At 46.6% G+C, this 16234-nt stretch overlaps 1 protein-coding gene and 1 pseudogene across 5 annotated transcripts in view; both read left to right on the forward strand.

Annotated features, from left to right (window-relative positions):
* The first annotated feature begins 907 nt into the window (after window positions 1-907).
* On the forward strand, window positions 908-2230 carry LOC128098308 (protein RER1-like; annotated as a pseudogene).
* A 5470-nt stretch (window positions 2231-7700) lies between these two features.
* Window positions 7701-16234, forward strand: part of Nr2c2 (nuclear receptor subfamily 2 group C member 2) — an 89082-nt gene continuing 80548 nt past the window's right edge. For all 5 annotated transcript variants that reach the window (XM_052719268.1, XM_052719272.1, XM_052719269.1 and 2 more), the window contains exon 1: window positions 7701-9062. The gene's annotated coding sequence lies outside the window, so the exon portion shown is untranslated. The remainder of the gene's footprint in view (window positions 9063-16234) is intronic.

A 16234-nucleotide genomic window follows, 5' to 3' on the forward strand; every position in this document is an offset into this window, starting at 1 on the left:
TTCCACCTACTTCTCTCCACAAGCATCCTCTGTAAGGTGGTGAAGGCACAAGAGACCTCAGCAAAAAAACAGACTTGAAGCTGGTTCTAGTGTTGCCACTAGTGCTGGTGACTCTGGAACAAGACAGCCAGATGACTCTCCCCAGCCAGGGGCATCCTCCTCAGCTAATGGTCATTAACTCTCAGTTAGTCTACAAATTACCCTTGCTGACTGAAACTCTGATAGACCATTGGCTGATAAATAAATGCTGACTATCCTAATACCTGCATCATAATGAAAACGTTCACAGACAAATAAAAATTAATGTTGAAACCTGGGACCTCGAAAAATACAGATATTCAATCCCCGGATCAGTTGGCTGGAAAGGGGGCTTTGCATGATAAACCTTGCTTCTGAGTGCTGGAGTGTCCAGCTGGCCCCAGAAGAGGGTCAATGAGTGCTGAGCTCTGTGGATGCCACGCCAACAGGAGTCCGAGGAACTCGCAACATGGTTATACCCAGGGACTCTCTCCAGTGATTCTGAGTTGGCAAACACAAGCAGGCACAGAGAAGTCACCCTGGAGACAGGTAACTGCACTGTGCCTGGAATAGCCAGGAGCATCTTGAGGTAAAACTTTTGAGCTTGGGCAAGCCTAGACCAAGCAGGGGGCTGCCTCACAGGGAAAGAGGTCTGTACAGGAAGACAGTAGGATGGGGAGAGAGAGTAGCAAGGAGGGGTGGGGCAGGATCAGGAACTGGGGTAGTTTGAAATAAGCAGAGTGCAGGGAAGTCCCCAAAATGACACTCAGAAAGGCTGTATGGAGTCAGGTTAGTCAGGGTCACTGACATCACCTTACAGTCACTAGACTGTGGGGGCCTTCACATGGTTTAGAAGGACAGCTCTGAGTTCTGGAAAATCCATTCTGGTCCTCTGTTTAAAGATAACTGAACACGGCGGCTGGAGGCGGTGCCGCAGGACGGAACGGAAGTGCCTGTGCAGCTTCCCGGATCCCGAGCCGAGCTCTGGCGGCCACCCTGCCCGCCATCCTCCTTCCGCAGCCGTGAGGGAGACCGCGGCTCGGCTGCAGCGGAGCTGCGAGTTACAGAATGTCTGAAGGGGACAGTGTTGGAGACTCTGTCCATGGGAAGCCCTCAGTGGTGTACAGATTTTTCACACGGCTTGGACAGATTTATCAGTTCTGGCTGGACAAGTCTACCCCCTACACAGCTGTCCGGTGGGTCGTGACACTGGGCCTGGGTTTTGTCTACATAATTAGAGTTTATCTGTTACAGGGATGGTACATTGTGACCTATGCCTTGGGAATTTACCACCTAAACCTTTTCATAGCATTCCTTTCTCCCAAAGTGGATCCTTCCTTGATGGAAGACTGAGATGATGGCCCTTCATTACCAACCAAACAGAATGAGGAGTTTCGTCCCTTCATTCGAAGGCTTCCAGAATTCAAATTTTGGCATGCAGCTACGAAAGGCATTCTTGTGGCTATGGTCTGTACCTTCTTCGAGGCTTTTAACGTCCCAGTGTTCTGGCCGATCCTGGCGATGTACTTCATCATGCTTTTCTGTATCACAATGAAGAGGCAAATAAAGCACATGATTAAATACCGGTACATACCATTCACACACGGAAAGAGGAGATACAAAGGGAAGGAGGACGCGGGCAAGACATTTGCTAGTTAGAAGCTGGACTGGATCTGTCTCACGTGTTCAAGAACGGTTTTGAGCCATTGTAACAATGCCTTTTTCTTCACATAAAGTAGCTATTATGAGGAAGTTGAATTTTCTTTTTAAGAGGAGCCTCAATGATTTGTATCTGAAATATCAGGTTCTTGAGGAAACTGGCATTTAAACCAAATTGCATTAATTTCTTTTTCAGTGATGTTCATGTGTTTGAAGTGGACAGATTTATAGTGAACCAGAGGCTTGGGAGGCCAGGTGGGTGGCCGCTCAGGAGAGCGGGAGGGAGGATGGGAGTGCAGCCCTGCCTTCCTGACCACACTGAGGCCACTCCTCTGTGCCAGTCTGCTTCTTACCTGTGAAAACGAATGTAACACTTTGAGGGTGATTTTCACGTAGCTCTGGGGGGTTCTCATGCCAGTTTCTGAATCTCATCTCACTAGAGATGTTTTTCAAGTTGGCCTCTATCATAATGACTCAAAACTTTGTTCTTAACTACCATGATTGCTTTTGAGGGCCTGGAATTATAAATATATATTATATTTTAATTGTTTGAGATTATTTTGACACTTTCCTTTGATACGTAACATATTTTTCTTTTGATTAATTTAAACTTGTTCTCATGCAACAACCTCTCTAAGGAAACAGAACTAGCCAGAGCACACCAGGTCTGGGGTGTCACATGGCCTTTTACGTCTGTGGGGAAAACAGAACCCCCCGCATGTCAGACTTTTTGATGTCATAAAAATAATACTCTGAACATTTTACTAAGTGAATTTTAAATTCCAACTTTATTAAAGAAAGTGTCCCTTGCTTGTAAAAAAAAAAAAAAAAAAAAAAAAAAAAAAAAAAAAGATAACTGAACACATGGTTGGTTCTGGCACAGCTGCTTACCGTGATCCCTCCCAAGTGTTCTTTATCTTGGATCTGTGCCTGTGGTGACTAATCCTGGTTGTCAACTTAACTACAGTAGGAATCAGCTAAAACTCAAGGAGCTGGTCATGCCTGTGAGGGACTTTCTTAAACAGATCATTTGAGGTGGGGAGGCCCATGCTAAATCTGGGCCCCACCTTCTCGTGGCAGCCCACATACAAAGACATGGAGGAAGGAAGCTTTTGCTTTTTGCCCTTTGCCCTCACTCTCACCGGCAAGCTCATCTAGCCTGCTGCTGGGGCATCCCTTTGCTGGAATTAAAACTTCTTCTCCAGGATTCCAGCATAGACCGATGACCAGTCTCTAGGAATTGTGGTGATATTTTGTTTGTGCTCTAACAAGTAAAGCTTGCCTGGAGACCAGAGTGCAGAGCGAGCCACTAGAGACCAGGCGGCGATGGCATACACCTTTAATCCCAGCACTTCAGATCTCATGCCTTTGATCCCAGAACTTGGGAGGAGGAAACAGGAAGTGATATGACTGGTTGGAGAGAGGAAGTGATAAGACAGGAGCTCAGCCTTTTCCGTCTGAGGCTTTGGTAGAGGTAAGAAGTCTCTCTAAGGGCTGACTGCTCTGCTTCTCTAATCTTTCAGAAGCTCTCACCCTCAATATCTGACTCTGGGTTTTTATTATTTTTTTATACATTTACTTTATTGATTTTGGTAGGATCAGAGCTGTGGTGTGGTGTATGGATACTAGGACATGTATGTGAAGGTCAGAGAACATCTTTTTTTTTTTTTAAGATTTATTTATTTATTATGTATACAGCATGTATGACTGCATGCCAGAAGAGGGCACCAGATCTCATTACAGATGGTTGTGAGCCACCATGTGGTTGCTGGGAATTGAACTCAGGACCTCTGGAAGAGCAGCAGCAGCAGCCAGTGCTTTTACCCTCTGAGCTATCTCTCCAGCCCATGGGTTTTTATTATTAAGACCAATTAGAATTCACACTACAAGGAATCTTCTGGGACTCCAGCAGCAGATTGGACTGCTGAGACATCCAGTCTCATGGACTAGACAACTACCTGATTCTTGGCCTTTCTGTCAGGAAACAGCCATAGTTGGACTACTTGGACCACAGCCTGTAAGCCACTAAATACCACACACATATTCATCAATCAGTTCTGTTCCTTCAGAGAAGCCTGACTTATGGTACCTTCCCCTAGTGTGGTGGAATCCTATTCCCTGCCTTGAACTGGAAAGGCCTTGGTGACCGCCTCAGGAAGGAGCAAAGAGAGGAAGTGATATGGAGTTTGAATCCACTGTGCTGTGATGGAGCTGGCCATGTACAGAAGCCACTTGGAGGTGTTCATACTAACAGCATCAGCCAGACACAGATGACTCCAGGTCTAGCCATCACATATCTGATCCTAGAAGTCCAGATTGTAATTTGCTAGAAAGGTGACTGTTGGTTTTGAGGCCATATAATTTGGGTGTTGCAGAGCAAGAACCAGAAAATGTGCATTTCTGGGCTCCTTTCCCAAACAGGAAAGACAACAAATGAATAAACACATAATCCAGAGGGTGACGGGAGGGGAAATGCAGAAAATATCAATTCATTTTTGGAAGAGCACTTCACATCCCAGCAACTGGCTTAGCAGGGGAGAAATGTTACCAGTGTGTCTGCAGAGGGGAATACCAGAGGGGCATACAAAGGACCCTGCCCCTAGAGAGGCTCAGAACTGAGGCACAGGCCTATCGGAAGGCCAGGATAGGACCAAAGACAGGATTAGCCCAAGGTCAGTAAGGAGAACACTGTTCCCCACACAAAGACAAGCAACTGTACTTTCACTTAGCAGCAAGTTTTTTTCTATGGAAAAGAAATCAAGAGGCTGGGGACCAGGTCACAGGTGTGTCGGGGAGCTTGGATGCCTCATACTCCGCCGAAACTCGCTGCTAGAGCTGTACCACTCAGAGAGGGATGCTCCATTCACTGATTTCCTAGTTATACAACATTTAAGAAAACAAAACCACTTCACAACCACCCTCGCTCTGAGAGTTGGGGACCAAGGGCAGGTACAGCTTTCTGAGAATGAAATCTATTTTTCCATTAGAATCTCAAGATTCATGCCTCCTCCAAAAACAAGCTCTGTGGCTCTAAGATATCTGAGGCAAATGTAACTTGTAACTTGGAAATCATCCCCACCCTCTCCTGAAAGGCTTGGGAAGCCCAGGTCAAAACAATTCATGAAGGGGCTATACTTCCCATGTCCCTGTATTCTGGAGCCACCATCTACCTTAAGAAAGGAGGCTGGCTATTCAAATAGAAGTTGTGACCTGCCCAGGTAGCCTTGACAGAGGCCAACTCTGACAAAAACATGAAGGTGGGGGCAGTTTGCTCAGAGTCTTCACGGGCAGAAATAACTATTAGTGTTTCGCTTGCCAACACGTGACTTTGGGGAAGTCATCCTCCCTGTGTGGGGCCTTGGCCTCTCCAGCTGTAAAAACAGGACAATGCCATACGCTTCACAAGGTTGTTGTAAGATGAAGCAGTATAAACACGCCAGGAACATGCAGTCTGCTATCCATTCTGTCTGTTCTAATTCCACAATAAGCCTAATGACATCTATATGAGCTTCATGTTTATTTTGCAAGCATGTAATAATTATACAAGCAACATGAAGATAGGTCTTTGAAATGATTACTACATAGTAATAAAGCATAAGCCGTTACAGAAAAACCGACATTCCTACATGCTTATGAAAGGTAATTATTAAGGCTTCCCTCAGAGAAAATGCAGGCACTATCAGCTTTACATTACAAAAAAGGGAAAACAGCTTCTTCCTGCAGAGCTGGGGAGAGAACCTGGGACCCTTCACTTGCTAGGCAAGGCCCCTGTCACGGAGCTGCACTGTGGCCTGAAGCTGCTGCCTATACTATCACAAAGGCAGGATGTTAAAAAGCAGCGTCTGCTCCTTAACCGTAGCCTAACTGAGGTTCATTTCGTCAGGACTTTCATTTACATGTAGGTGTAAAGTAACACCGAACGGGAAAGTGTTCATGTTAGGTTCCATGATGAACCACCAGTTACCGTTCCTGCTCTTAAGGCCACAGATAATCAATCACTGACCACGAATTATATTGATACCATGAAAAAGACCTACTCAGGAGACCACTGAGTCAGAAAACCACTCATGGATAGAGCCCTGGGCAGGGAGCCAGAAGACCCAGGCTCACATCGCAGCTCAGGAACATCACTGGACCTGGTTTCCCTGAGGTCCTTGGTAAAGATGGGACAGCATGGAAATTGTTGTTGTCACACACTGCTGTTGGAAAGCCTCCACATTCACACTACACCATCATGGCTGAGGGACAGGGCAGAGTACATTTTTCCAGGGCCCAAAGTTCGGGCAGAGTCTCAGATAACCTTCATCCAAGAGTGTGCTGTCTCACACATCCCGCACAGAGCCCCAGGCCATGGCAGAACAGTCTACTGAAATGGTCAGAATTTAAAAAACAAAAAAAAAATCTTCTAAACTACATCTTGAAAGGTTAAACAATTTTGTTTTGAGCTGAGGATGTAACTCAATTGGAAGGGTGCATGCCTAGTATGCATTAAGCCCTGGGTTCCATCCTGTGCTGGCTAGTTTTTAAGTCAGCTTGACACAAGCTAGTGTCCTCTGAGAGAAAGAGAACCTCAATTGAGAAAATACCGCTATAAGATTGGGCAAGCTTGTAGGGCATTTCCTTAATTAGTGATTGATGTGGAAGGGCCAAGCCCATTGGGATAGTGCCACCCCAAGGCTGGTAGTCCTGAGTTCTATTAGAAAGCAGGTTTAGCAAGCCAGTAAGCAGCATTCCTGCATGGCTTCTGCATCAGCTCCTGCCTGCCTCCAGGTTCCTGCCCTGTTACCCAGACCACTTTTGATGATCTGTGATACAGAAGTGTAAGCCAAATAAAAACTTTCCAAGTTGCTTTTGGTATTACTGTTTCACCCCAGTAAGAGAAACCCTGGGGCACATCCAAAGTACTACCTAAACTGGACATGGTGGTGCACTCCTGTGCTTCAGAGACGGAGGATCAGAAGTTCAAGGCTATCCTTAGCTACAGTGAGTTTTGAGGCCAATTTGGGACACATTCTAAAAAATCGTTTTACCTTATCATACATTTGGGCAATGAGATCACTGATTAAGCCTGGGCTACATCAGTGTCATCTGTGGTGCTCAAGAGAAGTGCTGTTGCCAGCCCCAACAGATGCTGTGACCTGACTGCTTCAGAACAAACAGTCAGCAGTTCTGAAGTACACCCCAGTGAAAAACCTTATATTAAAGGCTGGTAATTAATGTTAATGGCATTGCAAAGATGAAGCAGTCGTGAAGCAGGCCTTTTACCCCAGCACTCGGGAGGCAGGGACAGGTGTATCTGTGTGAGTTGAGACTTTTTTTTTTTTTTTTTTTTTGAGACAGGGTCTCTCTCTACATAGCTCTGGCTGTCCTGGAACTATGTAGACCAGGCTGGCCTTGAACTCAGAGATTCGCCTGCCTTTGCCTCTCAAGTGCTGGAATTAAAGGAGGGTACCACCACACTTTTTTTAAATATAGAGTTCCAGGTCAGCCAGTGCTACACAGTAAGACCTTGTTTCAAAACAAAAGCACGACAAATTCAAATGTGGATGGTTACTAACAGAAACCCACAGGTAAATGTGTAACTAACATAACATAATCCTCCTTACATGGTGCCATTTTGTGTGTGACTCTAAAATGTATTAAAGTGTTACAAAGCCTTGCTGAACCCAGCCAGCAAACTCCTTTTACCAGCTGACAATGTATCTGTGAAGATGTGTCCATGTGCTATTTTCAAGAGAAAAGTTGCTACAATTTACCCAAAAAGCTACTTAACACTCCTGCAAATGTGATCAATAGAAGCCTGGCTAACTTCACTGAGAGTAGCTTCAAAAGGGCTGATAAAGGCCCTGGTTTTGCTTACTGTGCCCACAGCATTGGGCTGGTTACTTAACGTGGGCTCCAGTTCCTGCGTCTAACTGGCAGTTTAAGAACGGTGCATTTGCAGAGCCAGAATATTAACTGAAGAAAAGGAAAACTACAAGCCAAGATAGGTGCATCCATTATGGTTTATTTGTAAACCTTGTACAATTGTAATGTTCCTCCCAAAATCTCATTTAATGTGAATTTTTACACTATATCTGTATTATTTAGCATTACAAACTTATGTTCTTGGAAAAGTATATAACAGAGCATTCCATATTTACAAAGATTTTACAAAGGACTTTTATGTGGGCTACCTCAGGCATGAGCTCTCTGGGTCACATGTCCTATAAATGAGGAAAACTTCCTTGCCATTTCATCAGATCCCGTGGAGGCTCCTTCCAGCTCGAGGGTCTGTAGGGCACAGAGATACTCCCCCCACTTTCCCAGGCGAGGGGGAGAGCAGAGGAGTGTGTTTAAAATACGTGTCACCAAACAGAAATTCTATTAAGATTATGGGCAGAATACTCAGAGTTGGAGTCACCCTGATGAAAGCCTACATGTCTATTGCAAAAATTTGGCTAACCTCTTTATCTTGAAGCATTTATTTCTAGTGAGCAAGGAGGGAGAGGGGTAATCAGCTGGTAGAGCATCTCCAATCTACACAGCACAGTAACCAAGGGGAGTGGCTGAACATTGCAGACAGGCACCGAGGAACGCCGGCACCTTCCCAAGCCCAATCGAAATTAACTTGAGAAAGAGAACCCAGAAGTTGTGAGATCAGGGGGCCAGAGGCTTTCCAGAATGCAATCAGTGCGAGCCCAAGCTGCTTTACACAAATCACGAAGGGGAGGGGCATGGGACCCCTCAAGGCTGGGCTCCAAGGTTGAGCAGCTATTTTAAAAACGGGACTGGGGCATCTGCAACACTTGCCTGGTCGGAGCTCCAGAACACAAAATCTACCGCCCATCCCGAGGAAGGTAGCGGGAGCCCAGTGCCTTCCCAGGAAACTGCCCACTTGCGACCTCCCGGCTCGGCTCCAGTCCCGGGCCGTTTCTCCAGCCAGCAAGGGGAGGCTGCGGGAGCCGCGGCACCTGCCCGGCCCAGGCCCGCGGCCCTCAGCTCCGGCGGCTGCCGCGGCGTTCCGGTGCACGCGCGCGCTCAACCAATCGCGTGCTCGCCCGCCCCCCGCCGCCGCGGTGAGGCTGGCGCCGGGAAGAGGAAGAGGAACATTCGCCCTCCTCCTCCCAGCGCGCGGGCGGCGGCGGCAGCGGCACCGGGGTCACGAACTCTGACCTTTCACTGACAAAAACAATAACAAAGCGCGGTCCCTCCGCGACCCCGGCGGCGCCAGGGCCCGGCCCGCCGCCCCGCTCTGCACCGGCCCGCCGCGGCGTCCCGGCCGCCCGAGCCCCCAGGCTCCTGCCCTCCGGCGTCCGCCCGGCCCGCGCCTGGCCCTCCGTGCCGGGGGCGCCCGCCGCAGACACGGGACCTGCTCCGCGGCTGTTGTGGCGCCCGACCCTGAGGTAAGAGCGAGCCCGCCGGGCAGGGCCGCGGCGCGGCGGAGGGCGGGCCTGCGCCGCCATGGCAGGCCGCGGAGGCTGAACGCGGCCTTTTACCTTTGCCACGGGGCGGCGGCGGCGGCGGCGGCGGCGGCGGGCGCTTTGCATAGTGGGCCGGGCCGCGCCCTCCCCTCCCCTCTCTCTCTCTTCCACTCCCCTCCCCGCCCGCAGCCGAGCCCTGCGAGCCGCTGTCGTGACCGGGCCGGCCGCGCGCCGCGGGGGCGGAGGGGGGGAATGTCCGCGGCCCCGCCTCACGCCTGGCCCTCCGCCAGCGCCGCCATCTTGTCCCCGCGGCGCCGGCCAGCCGGCCGGGTTCCCCTCTGCGCGCGCCCGGCCTGCCCGCTTCTTCCTGTGCTCCCCGCTCCTCGCCCCAGCGCTCCCCGCCTGCCGTTGGCTGCCACCCTGGCCCAACCGCCGTTTTCCCCTGCCTGGGAGGGTGGAGTGGCAAGGAGGGAGGCGTGGGCAGGGCGCGACCTCCTGAGTGACGGCCGGGCCGGCCAATCGCCCCCCGACCGGAGGGCCGCGGCCGGCGGCGCCGCCCCGGGGCCGAGCTGGTTGGCCCAGGCGGGAGAGGGAGGTCCCGGGGGGGGGGGGGGTCCGCTAGTGAGGGGCGTGAGGCCGGGCGGGCCAGCCTCTGCGAGGCAACTCGGTGGGTCTCGGGCTGGGGAGCTGATGATGCCTTTTGAACCCGTGGCGCGGCCTGGGAAGAAGAGCTCGCCGGCCCGCGGAGGCTCTCTTCGGGGTTCGCGTTCTCCTCACGGCTCTGGACGGAGTCCCTCTCGCGGGCTCAGTTTCAGTCGGTGACATTGGGACACCAGGCGTTTTTGTCAAAACAGCGCCTCTCTCTTCAGCATTGTTTGAGGGGCTAGTCTCAGAAAATGGAGCGCAGGCTACGCTTCGAGCCTCAAAGTGATTTGCAAATGGTGGTGGTAGCTATGCTCTCTTTTTATTGTGGTGCTGGGGACGGCTCCGCCATTGAGTTACAAATCCCTAGCTCCAAAATGGTGATGTGGAAAAATACGATATGGAACCGACTGAAGTGGAAAACTTGAGGTGATCCTCTTCCCTTCGTTCATAAAACACAGATGTACTTAGTTCTAGGCACTAGGGAAACATCCGGAGATTCAGCTGGTCAAGGAGCCATCCTCTCCCAGAGTGTTGGATGCTGGCCTCGTGTGTGTTTCAAGGGCTCAGAGGGTGGTCAGTTCCTCAGAAGAAACTGGATGATGTGCTGAAGGAGTTGTGAGGGCATTAGTTTAGAGTGGAGGACGAGGAAGGCAAGCGTCTCTGAGAATGTGATGTTTGAATCGAGTTCAGGGAAAGAGCAGGGTTCCAGATAGCAAGCTTGAACGTGGGAAGGAAAGGCTTTGGACGTGAATGCCTGGTTTGGAGGGAGAGCCTCAGAAAATCACTTTACTTCCAGATTTAAAGCCTTTGTCAGCTTTTTATGTCCTTTTGAAGCTGCCAGATAATTTGCTGAGCTCCACGAATACTCTAGTGATAGGCCGGAATACGAAGATGACTAAGACATGGATCCCTGAATATGTGCCCGTTAGTCCATACATGTGAATTCTTTTCTCCCTGTCTCTGGATGCATACAAAATAGAAGTTAACTTAACCGTTGTGATTAATAGCTCAATTTACTAAGCACTGTGATTTGGGGCAAGTTACTTAGCTGCTTGAGGCTTAGTATTCTCATCTGAACAATAGAACCCTTCTCCAGAATCAAGGGTTAAATGAGTTTATGTAAATAAAGAGCTTATAGTGCCTGGTTTATAGTAAGTATTGAATAAAAAATTATGAAAATTAGTTATCTGTTCAGGACATTGACCTAGACAGCATGGTGTAGGAGCAAAGGCACTGGATTGAAGCACTGGGATTTGACTACCGTTTTCAGATGGCGTTTAGTGCCCAATACAAAAGTTTATTTAGAAAACTTTGGACCCAGTAGTAATTACAAAAATATGGCGTGCTTTATAATTTGAAAGTTACAGTAGTGATAGAAGCCCTTTTCCAGAAACCTTTCTGATGTTTGTCATAATTTTCTTATCCCTGGGCCTTCTAGTTCTCTCTGCTCTTAACACACTGGCCCACCACTTCTTTGACAGTGTGGCTTACCATCTTCTCCAGGCCTTTCACCCTGGTGTCAAATGTCTGCCCCTCATATTCCTCCCCCACCCCTAGTCACACAGATCTATGCTAGAGCCTGCCTTTCTGGGGACATCCGCCTTGGTTCCTAATGCCATTCTAGGACAGATTCTTCATATTCTTTTCCTTATAGCTTGTATCTCACTAGGTAATTACTTCCTTATGTGATTGCTTGATTAATGTCTAGCCTCACAAGTACAGTATCAGCTTTAGGCAGGCAGAATTATTTTGCAAATCATTATGCATCTAGTACTTAGCAGAATACCTGACAATTGCTAATTGATGATACTGCTGATAACTAAGTGATACTGCTGATAACTAAGTATTGCATATTTAGTTGGTTCCTTTTTAGGAATGCTTACTTGGCAGTTGGGTTGGCACAACCAGCAATAAAATGCCCATTATACTTTTCAGGGAATTTGAATTGGACTTCAGTAGACATTCTTTTAACATACTTTTTTTTTCAGAAATAAATTTGATGAATGCTATGAAGTTATTGGAAATCTCCTTTTAATTGTTTACCAAAGTGAAAAGCAAATTTTACAAACTATAATGTCAAGTTTCCATTGGAAAATTTGGTAACTAAAATATTTGTATATAACATAATAGGAAGGGCTAGCTAGCATGCAGGAAGCCTCGAATTCCATCCCTAACACTGCATAAACCTGGTGTAGTGTAGTAATCCCAGCATTGGGGAGGTGGAGGCAGGATCAGAATTCAGTGTCATCCTTGGCTACACAGAGAGTTTGAAGCCAGTCTGGGCTACATAAGGTCCTGTGTCAAAAAAAAAAAAAAAATGCAAATATTTGAAATTAAACAGCAGTATTTTTTTAATAATATTAGTAGTCACAATTTTAATTCTTTCTTTTGGATGTTTCAAGAGACAGTTTAAGTTAAGCCAAGCAAAGACTACCAAAAAGAGATTGTAATAGGCTGTCCCAAAGTGACTTGCAGCCCAGTTTGTTCTGCATTGTGAATTTTAAAGTTTCCTGAATATTTATGAGGTGATAGAATATTCATGGAGTAAGGTAACCTTTCCCCCCTCCCAAAGTATGGTGGCTTTTCCTTTTGGACTTTCTCTTTCCAAAAGCTGGAGATGTCAAAATCAGAATTCGATTGATACTATAATATCATATCTTTTGAGGATGTAGACCGTTGCTTCATGTACATGTGTGGGGAAAGTTCTCTGTTACCTTAGTTTCTGATATAGCAAGAACAGCCTAGTTGAAGCTTCAAGGCTGTTTAACCACAAAGGGCATTTTAGTAGGAGACACAGCTACCAATGTGCAGCTGCAGTTTTCCCCTAATTATTTTTTATCTAACTCCTTGTCAGCCTGTAGTCAATCATACCTTAAAGAAGAGACCCAGCCAGGTGTTGTGGTGGCTCAGGACTTTGATTCCTGTACACAAAAGGCAGAGGCAGGTGTATCTCTGAATTCTAGGCTAGCCTGCTCTACATAGTTCCAGGCCAGCCAGGGCTGCATAATGAGAACTCTATTGGAGTTGGGATAGGGTCTGTGTCAATAGTCTCTTCACTTATTAGAGGAGTTCTAGGAATTTTGAGGGTTTTATTGTTTAGTTCTGTTGTTTTGTTTGAGATTGTTGCTTACCTGGCCTTTAGACCCTGGCCCCTAGTTATCCTCTTGTGTTAGCCTCTGAGCAGCCGGGGCTATTGGCAGGTCTTGCTACCATGCCTAGGTGGACAATTTTTATTATCTTCAAGGAGCCAAGTGACCTGGTGTGATAGGAGTTTGGACTGTGGAGCGCAGAAACTTGAGTAAGTAGCCTTTTTGAGGTTTATACATTTGTAAACCTGGAAAAAGGGAGCCAACACTGAATGGGAGAGAGTGGGGCGAGGATTTGCCCCAATGATTGCAGACAAGAGAGGTGAGCCTGTGGTGAGGAGATGGCCTGTGTCTTGTTTGAGTGGCTCCACATACTGAGGATTACCTTTGGTATTTGTCTTTAAGTTCTCCTATGTGCCATTTGCTCCAAAGGTTGTAAGCATCAGAGTGAACCAGAGTATGGTCTTAAATACCAACAGAGACCATCTGTAAAAGGGACCTTTGCTGTAGAATATTATTTTAAGGTGTGTTACTTTTGTTTATGTTACATTTCTTTAACTGTGACGCTGTGTTACTGTGCCTGTCTAAAACACCTGATGGTCTAATAAAGAACTGAATAGCCAATAGCAAGGCAGGAGAAAGGATAGGCGGGGCTGGTCGGCAGAGAGTATATATAGAAGGAGAAAACTGGAAGAAGGGAGAGCTAGGAGCCAGAGAAGGAGGAGGACTCCAGGGGCCAGCCACCTAGCTACATAGCAAGCCACGGAGTAAGAGTTAGATTTACAGAAGTTATAGAGGCAAAAGGTAGATGGAATAATCTAAAGTATAGAAAAGCTGGCTAGAAACTAAGCCAAGCTAAGGCCAGGCATTCATAAGTAAGAATAAGCCTCGGTGTGTGATTTATTTGGGAGCTGGGTGGCAGGCCCTCCAAAAAAAGAGCCAAGAAATAAACAACAGACTTTAGCATCTCATCTCAAGTGAATAAGGGGACTGGAGCCTGTCTGGGCCATATAATGAGTTGCAGGCCTGCAACCCTGTTTTGAAAAACAGAGTAGGAAGTGGCCTTGAAGCTCATTGAAACCAGCCTCACACCTGATATAAATTCTCTCCATTTTAGTGTCTTGCTTTATTGGTGATTTCTCTCTCTCTCTCTCTCTCTCTCTCTCTCTCTCTCTCTCTCTCTCTCTCTCTCTCTCTCTCTCTCTCTCTCATCACATGTAGCTCTGACTGGCCTGAAACTCTCAGATCTACTTGCCTCTGCCTCTCCAGTGCTGTGATCAAAGTTGTGTGCCACTATATCCCACTTACTGGCTGACCTTTTTCTTGTGTGTGTGTGATCATCATCTGAAATTCATTCATATTCTTGTTACACACTATAGGAGATGATTCTTCTTTGGTCTTTGGAGGTTTAACTTGCCCAGAGGCTGAGTTGTTCCTTCCTCATAACCTTTGCCACTCTCTTCGAACCCTGATACCAGGGATACCCATTCTCATTACAGTTACCCTGAAAGCTGATGTTGAAGCAGGAGGAACTTTCTGCGTAAAGGCATGACAGCCAGGGAACACTTTCAACTAACATAGCTCAAAGTGAAGGGGCTGTATATAGGGGCATCTGAGGCCTAACTCAGGATATTGGCATGGGGCATTTGTTTAGGGATATTTCCACCAGGTTCACACCCTGGCATCTGGGTATCTTGGAGAGATGGGAAGTGGAATGTAAAGGACAAGAAAGGAATAAGTTAGTGCAGACTTTTCACTGGACTTTATGAGGCACTTCTAGACTCCAGAAGCTTATGTCAATGAAAGTCAGTATTTACTGATAACCCTAAAGGTTTATGGAAGTGTTAGAATGTAAATCAAGAAGAATTTCATTGCAAGAGTATAATTTTCTCTAGTTCGGGTAATGGGTGATGTAGTAGAAAGTGCTGGAGCCTGGAGAACAGGGCAGCTGTTAGGAGGAGAAGGAGGCTGGTGGGATTGGACTCATAGGTGAGGACTCTCCAGGGAACCTCTCCTTGTTTACCTTTACTCCTCTGTCAAGTAATAACAGCTATGCAGGAAGTAAAATAGATTCCTACCAAGCCCTGGCTGATTGGATGCCTCTTGAAGTTGCCCAGTGCTGGAAAGTTTCTCTTTGTATTTTCCCCAGGGCCTTTTATTCTACAGTGAATCTGATTGTGTATTAATAGAACATTTCAGAAATGTCTTTATATTACCCATTGTCCCCTCTCCCACACCCCCATTCTGCAGCAACACAAGGTTTTACTAGGTTGATTAGGTGAATACCTTGTAACTATTGTCTTGTTTTATCAAGGTGAAAAGCAGATTGTCACAAGTGGTATTATATCAGTCCTCAGCTGAAAAGGCTGGTGATTAGAATATGTGTATTGACTTAGTTAACACAAGTTTTTTAAGAAATGAAATTATTATGTTTTTATGAAGAAGTACAAGATAGCCCCTTATGGGGTGTGTGTGATTGAATCAGGTGTAGTAGTGCACGACTGTGATCTCAGTTCTGCATCTTCTAGTGTGTGACAGGAGCATAAATGAACTAAAGGTAGTGATCATAGACAGAATCAGTAATACTTATTGTAGTTGGTGACAAACTAAGAGACACTAAATTCTGGGCCTGCCTAGGGTGTGAGGCAGGAAGATGGCAAGTTTGAGGCCATCCTGGGCTACATAGTGAGGATCTTAGAAAAGCAAAAGCTAAAAAGTAAATGAAAATAAGTAAAAGGAGTTGGGAGTGGATGTCAGTGGTAGAACTTGTACTTAGCACTACAAATAAAAACTAAGACCTGGTGGGCTTAGTGGCTTACACCATTGGTCCCAGCAGAGACAGGAGGATAACTGAGTTAAAGACAAGCCAGGGCAAGATCTCAGTTACCATAAGGCATGAGTAAAACTATGCACAGAAGCACTGGTCATAAGACCTCCAGCCTGGAAACAAGCTGAACACTCAAAAGCTGTAAATGAGTGGCTTGTGGCATGGTCATATGTTAGAGTGCTAGACAGTAATGAAAATGGAGTGCTTATAGTTTTCGCAAAATAATAATGAACGAGAGAAATCAGACAAAGTATATCACATATAGTTCAAAAACAAGCCAAAATCTTCCCTGATAATATCAGGAAAAGAAAGGAAAAGTTAATGACAACAGGGGAGGTTCATCAGAGACTTCAGGCTGCTGGTACTTTTTTTTTTTTTGGTGTGACTATGTGTTCTGTTAGTAGACTGTCATCACAGTGTTTACAGTTTGAGAACTTTTGTATTTGTATGTTGTAGTTCAGTAAAGTTTTTATTTAAAAGTGTTAAGTTATTCTCACTGTTATACTTTCTGTCTCCACAATTCTGGTCAGTATAGTTACTGTATAGCTAAAATATTAAAAGTATGTTTGAATTCCTAAGAACTCATCATGGTAGAG

The sequence above is a fragment of the Peromyscus californicus genome, unplaced genomic scaffold (genome assembly GCF_007827085.1).
Source record: "Peromyscus californicus insignis strain IS unplaced genomic scaffold, ASM782708v3 Scaffold_6__1_contigs__length_162567912, whole genome shotgun sequence".
Taxonomy (NCBI): domain Eukaryota; kingdom Metazoa; phylum Chordata; class Mammalia; order Rodentia; family Cricetidae; genus Peromyscus; species Peromyscus californicus.